The sequence below is a fragment of the Lepeophtheirus salmonis genome, unplaced genomic scaffold (genome assembly GCF_016086655.4).
Source record: "Lepeophtheirus salmonis unplaced genomic scaffold, UVic_Lsal_1.4 unplaced_contig_4165_pilon, whole genome shotgun sequence".
In the NCBI taxonomy this organism is placed as follows: Eukaryota; Metazoa; Arthropoda; class Copepoda; order Siphonostomatoida; family Caligidae; genus Lepeophtheirus; species Lepeophtheirus salmonis.
Window position 1 is genome coordinate 59,043 of NW_027294220.1, and position 19,272 is coordinate 78,314.

A 19,272-nucleotide genomic window follows, 5' to 3' on the forward strand; every position below is an offset into this window, starting at 1 on the left:
TTATCAATGTTTTTAAGGTGTAGTTTATTGTGTATTACTAACTAGACGATCCCTTTACTCACTCTGTTGTCTAGGGGGAGTAGTGTAGGAGTTCGACTTGTATAGATAATATTAATAATTATTCATCATAGTACCTTGTATTCCTTTTCTTGTCTTGTCTTTTTTATTTTCGTAAAAAGGAATGATCATTTTTACTCAGTTAAAATAAAGATATTTAAATCTTAACACATATTAGACCTCCCTTGGTCCTAACATAACTGCACGGGTGATATATAATTTGAGACCAATCACTTTGTGCCACAAGACATTACTATCATACATTTTTAGCAGTATGCCCCTGAATTTAGTTGATTTTACACTACATTCCAGATATACAATAAAAATAAGAAATGACCATTCTATAGTCCAGTGATTTGTGTGTTGTGAGATATTTCATAGAAATTAATCATGTACACAGTAACTCAAATTTTTTCAAAAAATATTAATTTTTATTTTAGGTACCCTCAAAGATAATAATACTTATCTCATAATTAATAAAGAAAAAAGTAGTAATCTGGGAAAAAGTAGTCATACAACGCTCTCTTAGTGACAAAATGCGAATGTAAGTCAATATGAAGGATGCTCATTTTTTCCCGTTCGAAAATGGACGAAAAGTTTTTTTCAAGAGAAGAATGTTTGTGTTAACAGACGTCATTCTTTAGGCTCTGATAGTTTATTTTCCCGCGCAACTTTCCTAACATGAAATTTCCTCCAGGGCAATTTTCCATGGGCAATTTTTTGCAGGACAGTACCATCTAAAAGCATTTCACGTTTAAAAGTCCACCAGATAAAGTTTTAAGATTGCGTATTTACACATTATATTAGCTGAGATATTGATAATACTCTATCACAAGTTAATAAAAAGAGACGCAATTGCAAGGCTTGCTCACCTTGGTCACGATGCTTATGCCATTTTTTTTGTCATAAGCTATTTTGAATATATAAAAAAAACCCAGCTTGTATGATAATAAAATGTTGCCTCATACAGTTTATTCCTACTATAATAGAAACATTAATAAATCAATAAATTATACTCGTTTTTTAGAGACTACTCATTTGTATTCAAATCTTACACAATAGGCTAAAGATTCAAGCAAATACACAACCCTTTCTATTGAAAAAAAAAAAAAAAAAAAGTAACCCAGACTTTGATGTAAGAATCTTTTTATTTGAATATGTCATAATTTAAGGATCCACCTGATTTATTGACAAATAATAGGTATAAATAATTGATAAATTATCTATCTCTGAAATGTATTGAAGGAACAACACAAAGAAAATTGTACATGAACCGAGAAGTATAAATTTGTTTCACATCAATTACTAATAGTAAAAACGAATGCTTACTAAACTTTTAGCACAGTTGAAAATAATAAAACTCGAGAGTTAATTATAAAAAAAAGAAACCGAAAATAAACATGGCCACTCCAACAATTTGCAGAAGGGGAGCAGCTTAGCTGTCAGGAAATTGCATTAGATCAGGAGTCGAGTAACTTTTTTTAGCGTTACCCCAAAGAACTTGAAGTAAAATCAATTGATCTCAAACTATTGGCATAACATTTATTTGTTTATTCATGTAACACTCGGAAGTAAAAGTCTTTCTGTATGGCATGGGAAAAAAACACAAGAAAAATTACCCCAAAAATTTTCTAAATAACCCCATTTGAGGTTATTTTCTCGTGTATCCCGACCACTGCATTAGATTAACAGCAATCAGGTATGACTCCCGTGCCGATCCTCAATTCTACCCTCGATCAGACAAGGGCTTAAACTTATAACTCTACATCAAAACCTGAGAGTTGTTCTTCGTCTTTCACGCACCAGATTATACCTTGACGTTATTATTCAACGATTATGTTATAAGTATTGCTTTGAATTTATGATATTTATATTTGCGTTTTGAGCATAGCATAAGCCATCCTTAAATGACTTCCTCAAAAATCGGCACTCGCGTCTTAGCCTGACCAGGTTCGAAAGAGGCACCGATACAAAATTTCAGCCTCCTGGGTTCAACGGTGTTGGCAAGAATAAAGGACATACAAAAACTCCATTTTATTTATATACAGAAAATTGCGATTTTCATGACACGGCGAAATGTCTGACGCCGAACTGGGGAAGGGGTAAAATTTAAGATGCTCAATACTTCTTGTACGTGAGCACTCTGAAGTGGACATGCTTCCATCGACCATTTATATGTTGAGTCATGAAGAAAAACTTTCTGGTGTTCTTACGCACAATTCCGATGTTGATCCTTGAAAATCAGTTAAATCTAATGGAATTCTTTCTTCATCTTCCATAGTGGATTTATTTGCTAATTTTGCAAGACATGATAATGATAAAGACGCAATTCTCAACACTCTTATTAAAACATTATGCTAAACAAAGAAACAAAATGACTATATACAAAAATGTACTTAAGGCCTGAGTTAGTTTAAATAAAAAAAAGAAAAAAAAAGTAAGAGCTACATTGTCCTCCTTTTAGATGTTTTTTTTGGTCTGGACTAGACTGGACCAGACTTGACCGAAAAATAAGGATTAACATAAAACTAATTATAATTCAGATAAAGTAATTTTAGTGTCATAACAATGATGAAAGGACATATTTACCTCCGCCAATGGAAGAGAGCTAACAACAAATACTTATTTTTTTTTTTTTTGTTTAGTGAGGTTACTCCATGTTAAGGATTTATCGATAAGTTATTTTATATATAATTAATAATTAAAGCAAAATGCGTATGTTTGTCGACGCTAGGCAATGCAGCATACTACCGCTAGAAATATAGTTTGAGAAAAATCTTTTGCACTCCCCTAAAGAACAAAAACGAGGGCTTTCCATATTCATTTCAGTACCACAGTGTTTGATCTTCAAATTCACGAGCAACTCCAAGGGAAACCCAGAATTGTTCTACGTGTATTTTTATATTATAGTCCAGGGAATACTGAAATGAATATGGAAGGCAAGCCTTTCGATGCGTGCGACTATTTATACCAGAGTTGAAAAATAATCATTTACTCAATGAAAAGGAACTATTTACATCTTAGATAACTTAGATCTTAGACATTAGATGTATAAGACTTGGACTCATATTTTCAAATAAAATTGCCTAAAATAATTTCCCAAATAAAATCGATTACTTATTTTTTTTTACTTAATTTATTTTATAGAAATATATATAAATGTCTTATTATACATATATTTACAAATAGGAGGCGAAAAATTGAGTCAATCCACAATTAAATAGAAATTAGATTTAAAAGTATTTTAGTAGTAGGATAATTTTTGGAAGTACATGTTCCTTCTTTCTTATACATGAAGGCGGCTATTTGCATCCGAGACAAAGGTTTTGACAAATATATTAATCAAATTGGATGCAATTTGATTAATAAAATCGACAAGAGGGTGATTATTAAGGCACGAAGAATTTAAAAACCAGTTTTTACAACAATGATCAGATAAAAGTATTTAAGAAGCCTCTATGAAGGTACGGGCACGTATACTAAAATCTACCATCCCCACTTTCTCTTTCTAATGAGTCTTCCCTTTTTTTTTTCTCTCTCTCTTTCTATATCAAGAACTTTTTTCCCTAGACTGAAGTAGATATTAAGTATGCTGTAATATAAAAAAGTATAGATACAGAAAATCAATGAATTAGGTATAACAAATTTTTATTTTTCTAATTTGAATTTGAAGGAGTACGAATCAATGAAGTAGCCAAGAATGAATTATACTAATTTATATGTTTTCAATATAAACCCAAGATATTTTTAATGACCACTTCCACCACCCTAAAAAAATAAAATAACAATTTTTGATATATATATTAAAGCTTTTTTAATATCATCATATTTAAATTAAATAAGTAAAGTAAGATAGACGTTAAAAATATATATCCATAATAAGAGGCAGATTTTTTCTATAATATCCTTAAGTCCACTTCCGATAAACATCCAATATACTTCACCTATTGATGTTAAAAAATATATAATCTTTGTAAAGCAATTACCTGATTTATTCTTTCCTTTTAATTATGCAGTATTCAACTCCTTATTTTTTGTGTCTGATTATCTTCAGAGTATAGCAAGTTTCCTCTTTTTTGAAAATTTCGTTTAAAAGTACCTAAAGGTGTCCTCCAAGAAAGTAAACGACATCACTAGGCTTCTTAAGCCCTCCTCTATTTATTTGATTTATGAAAAGAGTCTAGCTCTTGATAATGCCTCATTACATCAATTGGAAAATGAATGTCCCCATCAGAAGTTAAGTGATTTGTGCAACATTGGCAATCTATTTTTTTATAAGTGAGTGAGCGATGTAAATACAAATAAAATAAGCAAGTAGATCCATTCCATCTAGAGACTCAAGTTCTATTTGAATATGTGTAATCATTGGGGATTGAAATGATAAAACTTCCGTTTCACTTGCTCCATTTGATTCCTTGACACTCTCAAAAGTTTATTTCAAATACTTTAAATAGCTGATTTGACATTTTATAAGTTGACTGTCACGAATTTTTTTCTGCTTCAAAGAATTATCAGTTGCCACCCGAAAGTGTACTAGACCATCTAAAGTGTCTTTTTATTGGGTCTGAATTGATTTTACGAAGAAAAATTAATTTGATCCTCTTTTTTATCCAACAAGTAATTAGATAAATGAGCAAGTCCAGTAGAAGTTTGATAATATGCAAGAAAGGGCTGAATATAGACCACCACCTCCATGTTCCTCCCAGCATTTAATCCATTCAGCAAAGTTAATTAATAAATGGATTTGTTCTCTTTGATTATAAGGTATGGTTAAAGTTGATAATATTGTAGAGAAAAACGCGTGCAAGGAGAAGGGGGGAAAATACATATGGTATCATTGTTTAAAATACTGATGTGATTATCATCTGCCTGCTTTATTATGATTTTTGAGGGTATTACGAAAGTATTTATTAGCAAAATGTTTAATGAAGATATACTACGTGTAATTGACTTAAACGTTTTTTATCCACTACAGTAGATTTGAAAACGTCACACTCCATGAAATTGTAATTCATTATGAACCTTATTCTCAGATTAATAGCTAATGAAACGACAAAGTAGAGTATTTGAAATATATTTGAAGCTCAAAAGTTTGAAAAAGAAGGCTTTAATTAAATATAATCTACATAATAAAAAATATACCACCATACATTTATGTTAAACATACAAAATTAAACAATTGGAATCATATAACTAATAACAATAAATTATATATACAGAATATTGAAATTATAGATTGATCCAAATAATATTTTCTTGTTCAGACACCGGAATCCAGTTAAATATGTCATAACTTTAGGTTGCAAAACACAAGCAGGACGTGGAGTTTAATCAAAAAGATAATCACCATTTTCTTCATGTGGAAGTTGCTATATACAATTGTGCAGAGGATAGATATATCTCTACCGATGAGATCTAACTAATTATTAATAATGAAGTAAATGTCAAAATCATAAAATTAGAAAATAAATATACTAATAAAAAAAATGTTAGAAATAAATCCATCTTAAAGATTTAGAGCAAAAGCTTATTATCTAGTATGTCCGGCGATATTACTCTTTATTAAGAGCATCAAAAGATTTTTTCCCCGTTCTTTATGCTTGTATAACAACATACTATTATCATGAAGGATATACACAATTGCTAATTATAATGCTACACCCAATGCAGCTACCCCCGTTGTTGTGACCATTTAAGGAGTTGTTTTTGCCTTTTATGAGTTTTCTGAACACCATTTTTTTATGCTATTCGTGGAAATCCCTCACTGACAAATCCACATTTGTTCTTTCGATCGGTTGAGGGGAAATTACTTTATAACTAAGCTGTTTAGGTATTTTAGGTCAATGTTCAAGTTGGATATCGCAGATTTGTTCCACATTTCCATAATCAGCTTCAAGCATCAAATTTTATCTTCATAAGAAGGACAAATAAAATTCCCATAGCTTTTTAAGTTGTTGTAATAATTTTTAAAGATGTGTACAGAATCAGCTTAAAGAAATATTTTTTGTTCTGATGATGGTTGAGAATGCATGTCGGAGTAGTTCCACCTTCAAGTTCATAAGCATAGAACTTACGATTTGAGCATCAACAATTGTTGCAACTGGTTCAAAGAGAACTTCAGTAATTACTTTAAGAACATTCATATAATTTTCTTTAATAATGGATGACTTATTGTAATTACATAGACACCATATCACTATAGTTTGATATAATACATTTAATCATAAAGCAAGGCAAAGGTATAAAGTAAGTTCCACCATCTTCATATCCAAAAAATTTGCCATACATAACTGAATTCTACTCGCTGCGAATAGTAAACTTCGTCACTATTATTGATACAAATTTATCTTTTTCATTTAATGATGCAATTCTTGATTTGAGGTAATCAATTGTAGAATTTGTGACTCCTCCACAAACAGAGAAAGCACTTGTTAATCGCTTGATATGGGATATTGATGTTAAAAAAATCAATCCACACTCCTTAATTAGATTGTAAAAGCAGGACTAGTATTATGCCAGAGCGTAGAATGTCTCAATAATGTTGGTGAGTATCTTCGTTTACTCACACTCATAGAGAATAGTTCAATAATGAATCCAAGAGGGTTGAGAAAATGTGATTCTTACCCATTAAAAGAGTCTTCCAAGAGTTTAATTGTATAATTTAAACTTGATACCGGTTCCGTTGTACCTGATCTAGACTTCAGATAGGCTAAAATGTGGCCAACATTGGATAAACGACTCAAGATATTTGACGATGGCTCAGTTTGATGTTAGATAATCGGGAACTATTGGCGAAAATCGAGTAAAAAAATTGTTTTCCACTTTTAAGCCATACAAAATGGTAGTTACAAGATCGTCTGTAGATACAGCAAAATAGATTGTGTATTCTTCATTCGATATTTCGTGAATGCCTTCGATCAATCATGATCTACCCAGCTTCTGCTTAATATACTTGATTTTTTGGATAACATCTTCTTTTAAAAATCAGTGAATTCGATTCGTTAAACGACTTTTATCTCGTTCAAATCTGTAAAAACAAGAAGATTAATGGTTATCATAGTTATGAAGTTCTGAAATTTCAACATATCCTAGTAAGTATTATATTACTATTGTGCGCGGAAAACTGCCCTAGGGAAAATTGATAAGAAGATTGCTCTGTAGAAAATTTTCATGGAGGAAAATTGCCAGTTAAGAGAATAGCTCGGGAGAAAAGAGCCCTTATTTTGTTCAAACTTCATGATGAATAAAAACACATTATAAATTTGCTGAATATTATTTATGACAAATATCCAAATAAAATTGTTTCTTCCATCCTCGAAGGGATTACCTTCAAGTTTGAGTGATAATATTGCCATATAGGAGGGGGGAGGATAAATAGCTTAGGGTCTTTTAATATGGTTTAATTGGCAGTGGTTTTTGAGGATCCAGGGTACCCCCAAGTACACGACACGAGAGCTTGGAACTATTCTTGGTATTAGAGGGGTTACTTAGATGTATTGGCGGTGGTTTTTTTGTAATCCAAGACTACCTCCAGGTCAATCTGAGGATGGATGGTATTCAACCATATCTTAAGAGGCCCTTTAGTCATTTATCCCCCTCCTTACCAATCCTCTAGATCCATTTCTTAGGAGATTGGATTGAATTTAAAAAATTGCCAGGAAATTGTATTGAAATAATATTACTCACACTTGAAGGTACTACCATGGGGAATAGAAAAAAACAAATATTTTTAGATATTTGTCATAAATAATATTCCGCAAATTTCTAATGTGTTATTATTCATCATTAAGTTTAAACAAAATACGAGCAATTTTCCTAACTGGCAATCTTCCACTGGAAATTTTCCCCAGGGACGTTTTCTTAGTACCTATTACTATTTGTCTTTCTAATGTAGTATACATAAAAGAAACTGTCAAATTGTTTAAATATTTCCCTAAGACATTGCTTATTAGTCCAAGAAGGTAATTTAGTCGGTCTTTCAAGATCTTTCTGGGACCTTGGAACATTGGGAAATACTATTGGGACAGCATCTGCTTTGAGTTTTCTTCTTTGGATAGGTTCACGTCTTTGGTTTCAAAAAATAATTTGTATCTGTTCTTTCAATTATAAAATCTTTCTCCAAAAATTGCCCACTACTCATTATGGAATTATGGTTTGACTCCTAATTTTGCCTTCTAATTGCTATAATCCATGGATCAGAAGCTCAGGATCTTTAGAAAGTTTATGAAAAAATTACTTTCTCTCCTTGAATCCCCAAGTTTCTTTTTCTTTGACTTGGGGAAAACCATTCCTGGAGCCGGGACAGCAGCAAATCTTTCTGTCTAAATTAAGAAAATATAAGTTATAAATATAATATTTTGCGTTTATATTAATTAAGTTTCTCACTTCGAGTTCGAGACGATCGGTTACAGCTTCCACGCGGACACACTTCAAAACAACATACATCAGACAGTAAAATCTTGTTTATACTTTTTCTTTTGCACACTGGTATAAAAATAAAAAAGGCCATATTCATTTCAGTGTTCCCTGAATAGTCTGTACAACTAGGATCATATTATGTTTTATAATATAGTTATCTGAAGTTATGTATTAATCATGCTTCTCATTATTTGCAACTTATGTGGAATGAGAATTACTTTTTAAAAGTTAAAAAGTTAGCTAACATATTCAATGAAAAGTTGACTTATGATTTTAGACAAATAACTTTCTTCATCAAAATTCAATTTAATTTTGATCAAGACTCTCGATAACTATTGTTATTTTATCATCCATAAATATCTAGTCCAGTCTCCCCTAACCCTCTCCATATTAAAAGAAGTGTTTCACAATTATGATGTATGAGTACTTAAAAAAATTGATCAGGTTATTAATTCGTTTGTTTGTATCGTCAGTTAGGATGTGAGTCCTGATGGGTGCGGTGCTGAGTGTATTGATGATTTGTCAATTACAAACTTAGAATCGAGTTGAGTAATTACTAATTAGTATCCAATCAAAATTAAATAAATAAATGTTCCACCTATTGATGATATTTTTTGGATTGAGCAGATAGTTTTGGTTTTTATTTAAAGATTGCCTTTGTCTATCTTGATTTTTTTTCAAATTCATTTAATTGTTGTTTTTCTTCAGGTATCTTGAGCCAAACAAATGTTCGGGATGGAGAGAATACTTACCATAAAGGAACTTCTTAGAAACAAGGTGAGTTCGTGAATTTTGAACTTAGTTGAAAGAAAGAAATATACTTCATATTAACGTGTTATTTGATCAACCTCTTTCCAAAGTGTTACATGTTTAATGTATTAATGGATGTTCCTTTGAATCATTTAATTTACTGCTAAATATAGCTATTACAGGGGTTCAATATTAATTAAATTAATTTTTATAAAATCCATGCCCCATTTTATTTTTTGTGTATTTGATCTCAATTACACAAATATTGTTTTTTTCACTCTGGGACAAGGATTTCAAGTGCCGAATTCCATGAATTCCTCTACGGTACACCTGAAAAATTACTCACCATCAACGTCTTAAATAGTTACACTTTTAGTAGAAAGATGTAGCAAAGTTTGGTATTGTTAACTCAAAATATCTTCAAGTAGTTTAATGAAAAGTGTTTCAACCACTTCCAGTCTCCCATAAAGTAGTTATAAGTAATTTTGCTGAGTTTATCTTTAAGAATGGATAATTAATAAGCCTTTATTGTATATAAAAGATTTATTTTTACATAATAATACTGAAATGGTTATTATTGAATATATTATTATCTTCTGTAATTAAACTACGAAAGCCTTTTGTTAACTTGACTTTTTTATCACCTGTATCATTAAATGCTCATAGTATTGACAAATTTGTTCCGGCTTTAATATATACAATCCCACAACAAAAAAAAACCTTATAGTTTGTTGCTTGCCCCCATCACGTTGGATGAGGTCAAAAAAGCTCTTCCGTCCTGGAATGCGAGGGCAAATACCCCCTTGGATGCAACGGAGCCGCCACACATAAAATGGATAAGGAGTACTCAATACGGCTTTTTAACTCTGCCCTATAAACAGGCTCTTTTTCAGATAAATTGCTGTGTGCTAGGACCACTTTTATTCCTAAGATATCCTCCCCTGCATCCTGGTCAGAAAGCATTCAGCATGGTGTATGTAAGTTGGACCCGGTGAAGTCCTTGAATACTTACATTGACAGGATTGGACGGGACCCAGTCTCCCTCATTTTGAAATACCATATTTTGAAGACGTATGGACTTACAAGGCTAACATTTCATAACATGAGGAGCTCATCACTTAAAAGTCACTGAAAGCATACGACCTTAGTATTCGTTGGGCGGTCCGTTCGTGGTTTTGTCTGGCACACGACACCCCTACATCATTTTACTATGCCAAAGTATCGTCTGGTGGGCTCGGCCTTCCTGAACTTGATGTCTGCACAACAATTGCCTTTAATAGACGCTTGGGACACCTTCGAAACAGCTCTGATCCGGGCATCTGTTCGATTTTATACTTCGAATCCTTAACTTTAAGGTTATGCCAATCGTGGTGTGCGTCGTGACATTGATAGAAAGGGAGCCTTTAAACGACTTATATACCAAGGACCTCTATGAGAGGATAGGCACTCGTGGCCTCAAATCAACTAGGGATGGTAGTAACTCATTTATGTTCTTATCACAGCTGGACATGACCATTGCCGACCACCAGTTCTGTGCCGCTGTGCAGATTATGACCGGCAGTGTCAAAACTAAGTCAAAGCAAGTGAGATTTGTGCCCTTTGCTGATGGGAACATGTGCCCAGCCTGTCCCCAGATTTGTTGCAACCTGAGCCATGTGCTGCAAGCATGCGTCCTCACTCAGGACCTGAGAGTCAAACGCCACGATGGCATTGTGGAAATGATTGTGTCCTCTCTCAATAAGAGTGGCTTCCATTGTTGCACACGAAATAACATCTACCTTGGCTCTTCCTTAATAAAACCGGACATCATTGCAAACTCGCTTGAAAGAAAGTGTTATGTTATAGACCCTACCATCATATCGGATGCTGGTAATTTTGCAACTGCCGAATCATCCAAAATCGACAAATATGGCACTCCGGACGCAAAGGCAGCCATTTTTGAGTCAATATCCGCTAACCCTGCCAGTCCCACCGAAGTGGTGCTATTAGTTGCCAACTGGCGTGGTGTTCTGTCTAAGAACACAGTGACCCACGTGAGGGAGACACTGAAAATGAAGCCGGTCTATATAGCCTATATCCAATTGTGGATTCTGTCCGAGAGTCACCGTATGTTTAGGCTGGCTAAAGACAATACTACATAGAACCCTTCAATTGTTCTTCTCCTATGCTTCCCTATTTGTTTTCTTTTTCGGAATAGTGTCTTTTTCTTTTACCAACATCATGGTTTTTTCTGCTAATTGTTTTTACCATAGCAGTTTTTTTTAGACCAGGTGTTGGAACACACTTTTGTATGTATATTCTAATGTCTGTAAAATTGTATGTTAATGTTTAAATAAACTCGTCGTGGCTTTTGGCTAGTCGACGAGCATTTGTTAACATCACAATCAAGATACCTGGACCGGTTGGTTCAATGGCGAAGTAGTAACAGGCCTTTTGTTGCCTGGCCAGGTTTACCCTGGACCTAAAGTGTTACAGGCTCTTGAACAACCATATTTAACAACAATTTTAACGGCTATTTGACTAGCAACACCGAACTTAAAAAAATTTATATCTATTTCTGAACCCTTTTGGAGTAGTGAGGTAGTGTGCTTCTTGGACTGTGAAGACGTTGGAAAAACACTCTTGATCCCTACAATCTGGGACTGTTCTACTTTTTTCTTCGTCAACACCTTGTCTCTCAAGGTTATCCAGTACGGATCCACAGCACTTCGTCATTAAAGTTTAGTGTAACACCTCTAAGACGTTTGGAAGTTGGATTCAAAGTGTCAGCATCAAACTCTACCAATTTTCAAAGGTTAGTAGGCGTGCATTAAAAGCTTACCCTTCCCTGCCACCCTGTCTAACCCTTCAGTAATTTAGAGAGAGAGTCATTAGAGGCAGAGCAGGGGGTAAGGGTTGTATGTATATTATTATTATTAATAATATTCCCTCCCGAGCTCAATTTTGGGACTGTTACAGGCCTTTGGGTGCGTTTAGAAACAGGTGTTTCCTCGGCCTCAATCGGTCAGTTCAGTTCCCGTCTATGTCTTGCGTTGCAATTCGGAGTAGACATTTCAGCAGGACGTGTCGGTGGGGTTGTACCTTCAATCCGCATCGATTCCTTGGGCATGGGAGAAGTCTCTAAGTCAATCACCTCTGTAGGCTCCTGAGGAGCAACTAGCGAATCGGTTGCAGACACAGAAGTATCTGTGGTGATGTTGACAAGAAGAGAGCTGGCATTGGAGTCACTTGACACCTCAGTAGTGGTATTATCAAGTCGTCTCCGAGTTGAAATCACTGCCTTTAGTTTTCGTACAAGGTCAGGATTTTGAAGCCGTTTTAGTACAGATTTACGAGGACGGTACGAGAACCTCATACAAACATGATCACTCATGCTGTCATCACTTCTGTCGGGGTAGGTCTGAGCGAATTCTACTGCTGTACTTGTTAGAAGTTCGATCTCAGTTTTGAGCCATCTATTCACAAAGCTGATACTGGTACCTGGGTAAGACATACTGCCGCAACACAATAATCTTTTGGTACAGCAGTAGACCGGAATCGTTGATATTTTTGAGACATCTTTTGACATCTCCCAACACATCCGTCTGTGCAAACCCTTCATGGGTGACTTTTAACCCAAGATACTTGTATGCAACTGTCACGCTAACTGTAGGCACTTCAACCCCATTCATCGTTGCAAAGGGTTCCTTCACAACAAAGAATTCTTTTCTTCCCGGATTTGTTTGTATATTTAGAGTACTTGACTTCAGCGCGTTCGGTAATAAGCCAACCTTCGCAGCAGATTCAATGAACCTGTTTAACTGAGTTTGCAGTTTTTCCGGGAATCAGCTAAAAGAACAGCGTCATCAGCATAGAGCATACACCCAATTGGATGCCTCCCGCCTAGCTTGTAATTAATAGACTCATCAAGATCTGAAATCACCCAGTCTAAGACCAAGTTAAATAACAGACCACTTAATGGATCCCCTTGCAATATGCCACTTTGTACTCTGCACTCTGCACCTATTTCACAATCACAACAGCATTCTCGTAAACATATTTCACATAATCGATTAACGCTCCTGGTGCACCAGATCTCTTCAGCCCGTTCATCAGGGATTCATGACTAATTGAGTCGAATGCTTTGCTGAAATCAACAAACGCAATGCTCAGTGGTCTTATTGAAGTTCTGGCGTCTTCCAGGACTCCCTGCAAAACACAAAGGTTTTCGGAAGTACCATTGACTGATCTATATGCTTTTTGATAAGCTGGCGACGGTAGGGCCATCATGTGTTTAGCGAGTAGTCTATGAAAGGTCCTCGTTATCATGGAAGTGACCGTTATTGGGCGGTAGTCGTCGGGTTCGCCTTCTTTGGAATAAGTGTGACCTTACCGACTAAGAGTTCGTGATCAATTTTCCGTTCAGTAATGAACTTATTGATCCACCTTGTTAGGGAAGTTATGTCAAGTTTCTTGATATCACTCAGAGTAATACCATCAGGTCCGGGTGATGTATTATCTTTCGGGATTGCTGCTCGTACCTCCTCTATGGTGGCCTCATTCATGAGGCCCTCCATGGGGTCGATTATTGCAACAGGGTCCCTGCCATCCTCAACAGATGGCGCACGAAATACACTTTCCCATTCTGTCAGTACTTCCTCTGGTGGGGGCTTCGCCTCCTCAAGAACTGATTTTCCTTCGAGGATCCTCCGAACCAACTTGGTCCGATCCTTCTCCCAACCTCTTTGCGTCAAAGCATGAACTACTCTCCGATCCTGAGGATTTACACCTTTCTTAGGCTTTTTACCAACAATGCCTTCTGCTTTTCTGAGCAGTGCCTGTTTGTAAGAAGCTTTAGCTGCAGGTTCGACGATGCATTCCCTGGCTGTTGCCATTGTATCCCTTACCTCTTCTAGTGCTGCAAACCGATTCATGCAATGGACTGGGCACTGGCTGCACTCACGTGTCTTATGTCCAGATTTGGGTGGGGGGTCTTTCTGCCTTCTCACCTTCTCCCAACCATTTACACTCCTCAATTGTCTGTCACTAGGTCTTGGCTTCGGAATAACTACGGGTTTATTACACCGCCCCCTTTTTACCTTTGCAAACTTACCAGACTTCTCTTGCATCTGGACATGCTGAACGAACTTTTGCCTCGGCTTCAGAGTGCTTCTTCGAATCGAAGGCCTTTCCACTGGCAAGTCCCTCCTATCATTACCGAAGCGTTGCGCGTCAAACTTCACTTCATACCTACCACCATGAGTCGTCCTCGGACTTCTTCTGGGATTCATTCCCTTCTCACTGATGGGTCTTAGGCCAGACCTTGCTAGGGCCTGTAATGTGGAGGTGATCTTGGCCAGAGCACGATCCATGCGCACCTCAAGTGCCCGGATACGATCCATTGCTCCTCTCTCAACCTTAGCCTTTTTGTTCGGCTCGTCTTACTGGTGTCTTTCTTTAGTTCTTTAACTTTATTTTCGATCACCTTTTTCTTTTTGTTCTTATTCCTCCTTTTCTTGTTGCCCGCCTTCTTATTTGCCCCTGTATGCGATACAATCCTTGCCCTCATTTCACAGCCCTTGTGGGTGTCTTCTTCAATGGAAGATCTCAGCCTACAGCCTCTTACCCACGTGTTAACTGATTCATTTAGACACTCATGCTCAGACATTCCGAGCATACTGCTCTCACAGGAGGGAACATTGGATGCAATTTCCATAAGATCTGCTTCAGACAGCTCACCTTCTTCAGAAGATGCCTTGGGATCCTGACTTGCAAATAGTGTTTCAGGGTAAGCAGAGGAGCGATCTTAGTAGAAGTATTTCACTTGCGATGTAAACATCTCCTTCCTATTCTACGCCCAAGATGCTCCGCCACAATAAGAGACTAGAGTCAAACTCAACAGGGTCTTCTTTCCCCGCTGATCTTTCCAAGTCCGTTCCCTTGGCTGCGGTTTTGCTAGATAGTAGATAGGGACAGTGGGAATCTCGTTAATCCATTCATGCGCGTCACTAATTAGATGACGAGGCATTTGGCTACTTTAAGAGAGTCATAGGAGCGAAAACAGGAACGAGAATCACAACTTTCTGTCCTTTTAATTTATTTCCACAATACGAAATCACCACTTGTGCAGTGATGACCCTGCCCGGTAAGAGGGGGTGGGCAGTGGGTCTCAACCCTTGCTGTTACGGTTGTTACAGGCCACAAAGGGCACTCTATATTTTATATAGCCCCACCACGGGCTGTCATTCTCGAACCTGTTCTCCCTCCCAATTCCCCCAAAACATTTATTTGTACAACATAAAAACATTACAAAAAGAAAAATCACGTTTCCGAGCATTACCCCATACATAAATACATAAGGGTAACACACGAAAACAGAACTATCAAGAAGTAACATAAATATATACATAACAATGAATTAGGAAAACGAGAGGCGACCACATTTCAGAAGACCTGGTATACCAGGGTGGCCTTGGAGTTAAGTAAGAGAGAAAAGTATGAGGTATTATTTTATTTACAAGTTGTGAAGGTAAGAATGTGTTTCACCATAGCCGAGTGTTAATATATAAAAGGCATATATAATGGAGACTATGGTTCACATTGTGTAGGTAAAGTCCAATGGATAGTGCTTTATAGAAGAGGTCGTACATATCCAGGAAGTATTCATATTAATTAAGGTATTATATAATGGAAAAGAATGCTAAAAATATTGCTCAGGCAACATTACATGAAATTAAATTAAATTAAATTATAACTGTAGCCATTAATACACAAAATATATACACAGCTTAATAGATGTCGACTTCGCTTTGAGAAGGGGATCCATCTTGATTAAGCTTTGGAGATTGCCATGGAAAAAACTTTGATTGGTCCCGAAGGTAGAAAAGAGTTTTCCTGGGCGTTGGTAAGTAGGTCCTCTTCCATGAGGTAATTCGTCCGTAACCCATGTAGAGTCCGGAGAGAGTAAGACTTCAAATGAAAATAAGAGGAGGTATGAAATTATAAGTAGAAATTATATTGCATTGCCAGTAAATGGTGGCCAAAATAGCCAGATCCATAGGCGTGGGCGTGCATAGTAGAGGAGGGGAAGAGATAGTATAGGAGTATTGGGGGTAATAAGGTATCTTCAGGCATAAGCACGGACAAAGGCAGTGTTCGTACTTAAGGGGAGAAAAAAGTATTCAGGTATCACAAAGCAGGAATTTGAAGGGTTAATGTTATTGCTTATAGAGAGACAGGTATGTAATTATATAATCATACTGTTTACATAACGAAAACAAGATATATAATATTGATATATGTATGTTCATTCAAAAGGCAGTCGTCCAGACCACTAATGAGGACCATTGGGAATTAGAAGAACATGCTTTAAGAGATTCACACGAAGTATGTAAAATGGTTTGTTTGCAGGATGAATATAATGTGTCATGCACAGATTCATTATAGATGATGACAGGGGAGAGACGTATCATCAGATTCACTTGTCAATGTGTGAAGAGCCATAGTAGTGATGTTATTATCTACTATGCTAAGACCTAGATCTCAATAACATGAAATTATCCAATTATAGCTATTAAGCTTGTGGTCAGATATGTGACTTGATTCGAATAAACAGGTGCTTAAACACTACTGGGAGACCATTCAGAGTTAAGAGGGTAAGTTTTACAAACGTTTCAAGAAGTATGGAGAGTGATTTATATCTGGGATGAATACTAGAAACTATAAGCAGGTATAGGAAGTATGAGCAGTACAATTATAAATATAAGAGATCATGAGGTAACGCCTGGACTGGATGGCAATACTGTCCGAATCCATAGGCATGGGCGTATATTAAAGGGGTAGGAGGATAAGGGAAGGGGTAGAAGTAGGTGGGTAGGAATGGTATAGGAGGAGGAGGGTGGAGGGTATTAGGATGAGTATGAAACTTCAGATTCGTTGAGTTACCCTCACCCATAAGGACTGGCTTATGCTCACACTTACTTCCCCAATAAGCATGGAAGGGTCTATTCATTGGGAAGTACGAGCTCAGGGAGTCAGAGCGACTCCTCATGAATTTATTTTTGTCCTTGATTTGCTCCTGAGGAGCCTTCTTACAGGTCGATTTTCTCTTTTTGCGAAGATTATCAGGTAAGGGATGTGAGCCATCTCCATTACTCCGGAAATCGTGGAACTTAGTTTTCCGGTCAGTTGAAACAGCCTCATCAAGGTCTACCTCAACGACTGACCACTCATGGCCGTTCCTGGCATAACATGATGACGTTGGGTCAGGACTATCTGGAGGCGGGGTAGCGTTGGATAATGGGGTGCACCCGGGAGCATCATGCTCCGTTTTGTATTCATTGACACGGCCATCATTGTACCCATTTTCGAGAGGAAGCCCCCGGTGGTCCCTGGGACCAGGAGGACATCCATCCGGTACTGTTTTAGAGGCAGCCAGTTTTTCCTTACAGTCCCCACATGCCTTCTTAAAGCTGGGGATATGTTGGATGGTTAAACTGCTCCTCAAGGAATGGCTTCTGCTAATGGGGACATGCTCAGTTGTTCTGTTCAGTCGTCCACTATCAAGGTCGTCATTGGCACACTGAGGGGGTGAACCATTAGTGTCCTCATGTATTCCTCTGTCAGGAGGGCCAATCCACACACCCTCATTCACTGCATTTACACCTGTATCCCCCACGCTTTGAAACGATACATTCTGCGATTCAGGGGGTGTTAGCATATTGGATATCTGGCATTTGGAGCCGTCCAGCTCCTGTGCCTTACTAGGGATGTCATTGGAATCCTTACTCAATAGGATGAATCCGAGGCCATCTAGGAAGTCATCTAAGACCCCCCGTCCATTTGGGTGCTGCTTCGTAAGCACATCCATGAGCCACTGGCTCATATCATGTGGGATTGGAGGGGTAAGCTCTTTTCCTGAGACACATTCTTCTTTTTCTTTTTGTGCCCTTAGACCTTTTCCCTACTCCCTCTTTTGTTGACGTTACTATGGTGAGTGATGTTATACTAGGGGAGCGAGTAAGGGAGCCCATAGTACTCCTATTCGAGGGTGGATGAGTCTCTGGTGGTGTGAAATTTTGTTTCACCTCACAGACCTTCTCAGAATCTAACATAAAATGTTCGTATGGTTCTTGATTCAGGGGCACATTCGTGGGCAGTACTGCCTCATCAATTACCTCACGTTCAAGCTCCTTTCTATCATGTTCGTCTCTGTATATGTCATATGGCAAATCGTTATGGTATGCAGCTTGATGGGCCTCGAGATCTTCTCTCATGTCAAAGAGATGGTCACATTGATGGCACATCATCGACTCACTTTCAGATTCAGAGCTTGAGTTCCCAATCGCAAACAATGGGGCCGCATATGAGTTATCCAAGCCCGTACGGGTCAGGTATTCTTCCCGTGGCACACATGAGGACACATGTATGTCCCATTCAATACCTACATTGATCCACTGTTCGCAGGGAAAGCAGTAATTAGGTTCCGGTTCACCGTCTTCTTCATACTCCATTTAGAGTGATATTATGGACTGAATAAGGGTATAAATTATATATAAAAGGCTACACTGACAAAGGAAAGGCTTACAGTCTGCTTCACTTGTTGCATTAAGAAGGCTTTTAAAATTATGATTAAAAAACCAATCCAAGGTAATTTTCTCAATTACTGTCACCTCGTTGGTTATTAGTAGGAAGACCGACTAAAGGGGTTTGGAGAGTGAATATTAATAATATGTTAACACAGGAGAGGCTTCTAGTCTGCTTCACTTGTTAATGTTTGAAAGGTCCCGTTTAGCAGTATAGCTAAAACGAAACAAAAAGGAAAACCTCAAGAAACTACAGGGCTGAGACCTGGAGCTTAAAGTAATAGAAATAACGTTATTATATTTATTATTTCAATGGTCCGATAAGGTTGGGTGATTATATTTGTTCCTTCAGACGATGAGCAGTGGTAAAAGGAAAGAGAGAAAAAGATAGAAAAACCATAAATTTCACCCCTACCCGGATTCGATCCCAGGCTCTTCGAGACAATTCTTACTTATAGTAATGTATAGAATGTGTCTGCCCGGG

The 19,272-nt window shown here is 36.9% G+C and overlaps 1 long non-coding RNA gene across 2 annotated transcripts in view; it reads left to right on the forward strand.

The window, feature by feature from the left end:
- LOC139907502 (uncharacterized) overlaps positions 1-19,272 on the forward strand; it is a 73,098-nt gene that overhangs the window by 8,366 nt on the left and 45,460 nt on the right. For both annotated transcript variants that reach the window (XR_011784171.1, XR_011784170.1), the window contains exon 3: positions 9,184-9,252. This is a non-coding gene — a long non-coding RNA (uncharacterized lncRNA). The remainder of the gene's footprint in view (positions 1-9,183; positions 9,253-19,272) is intronic.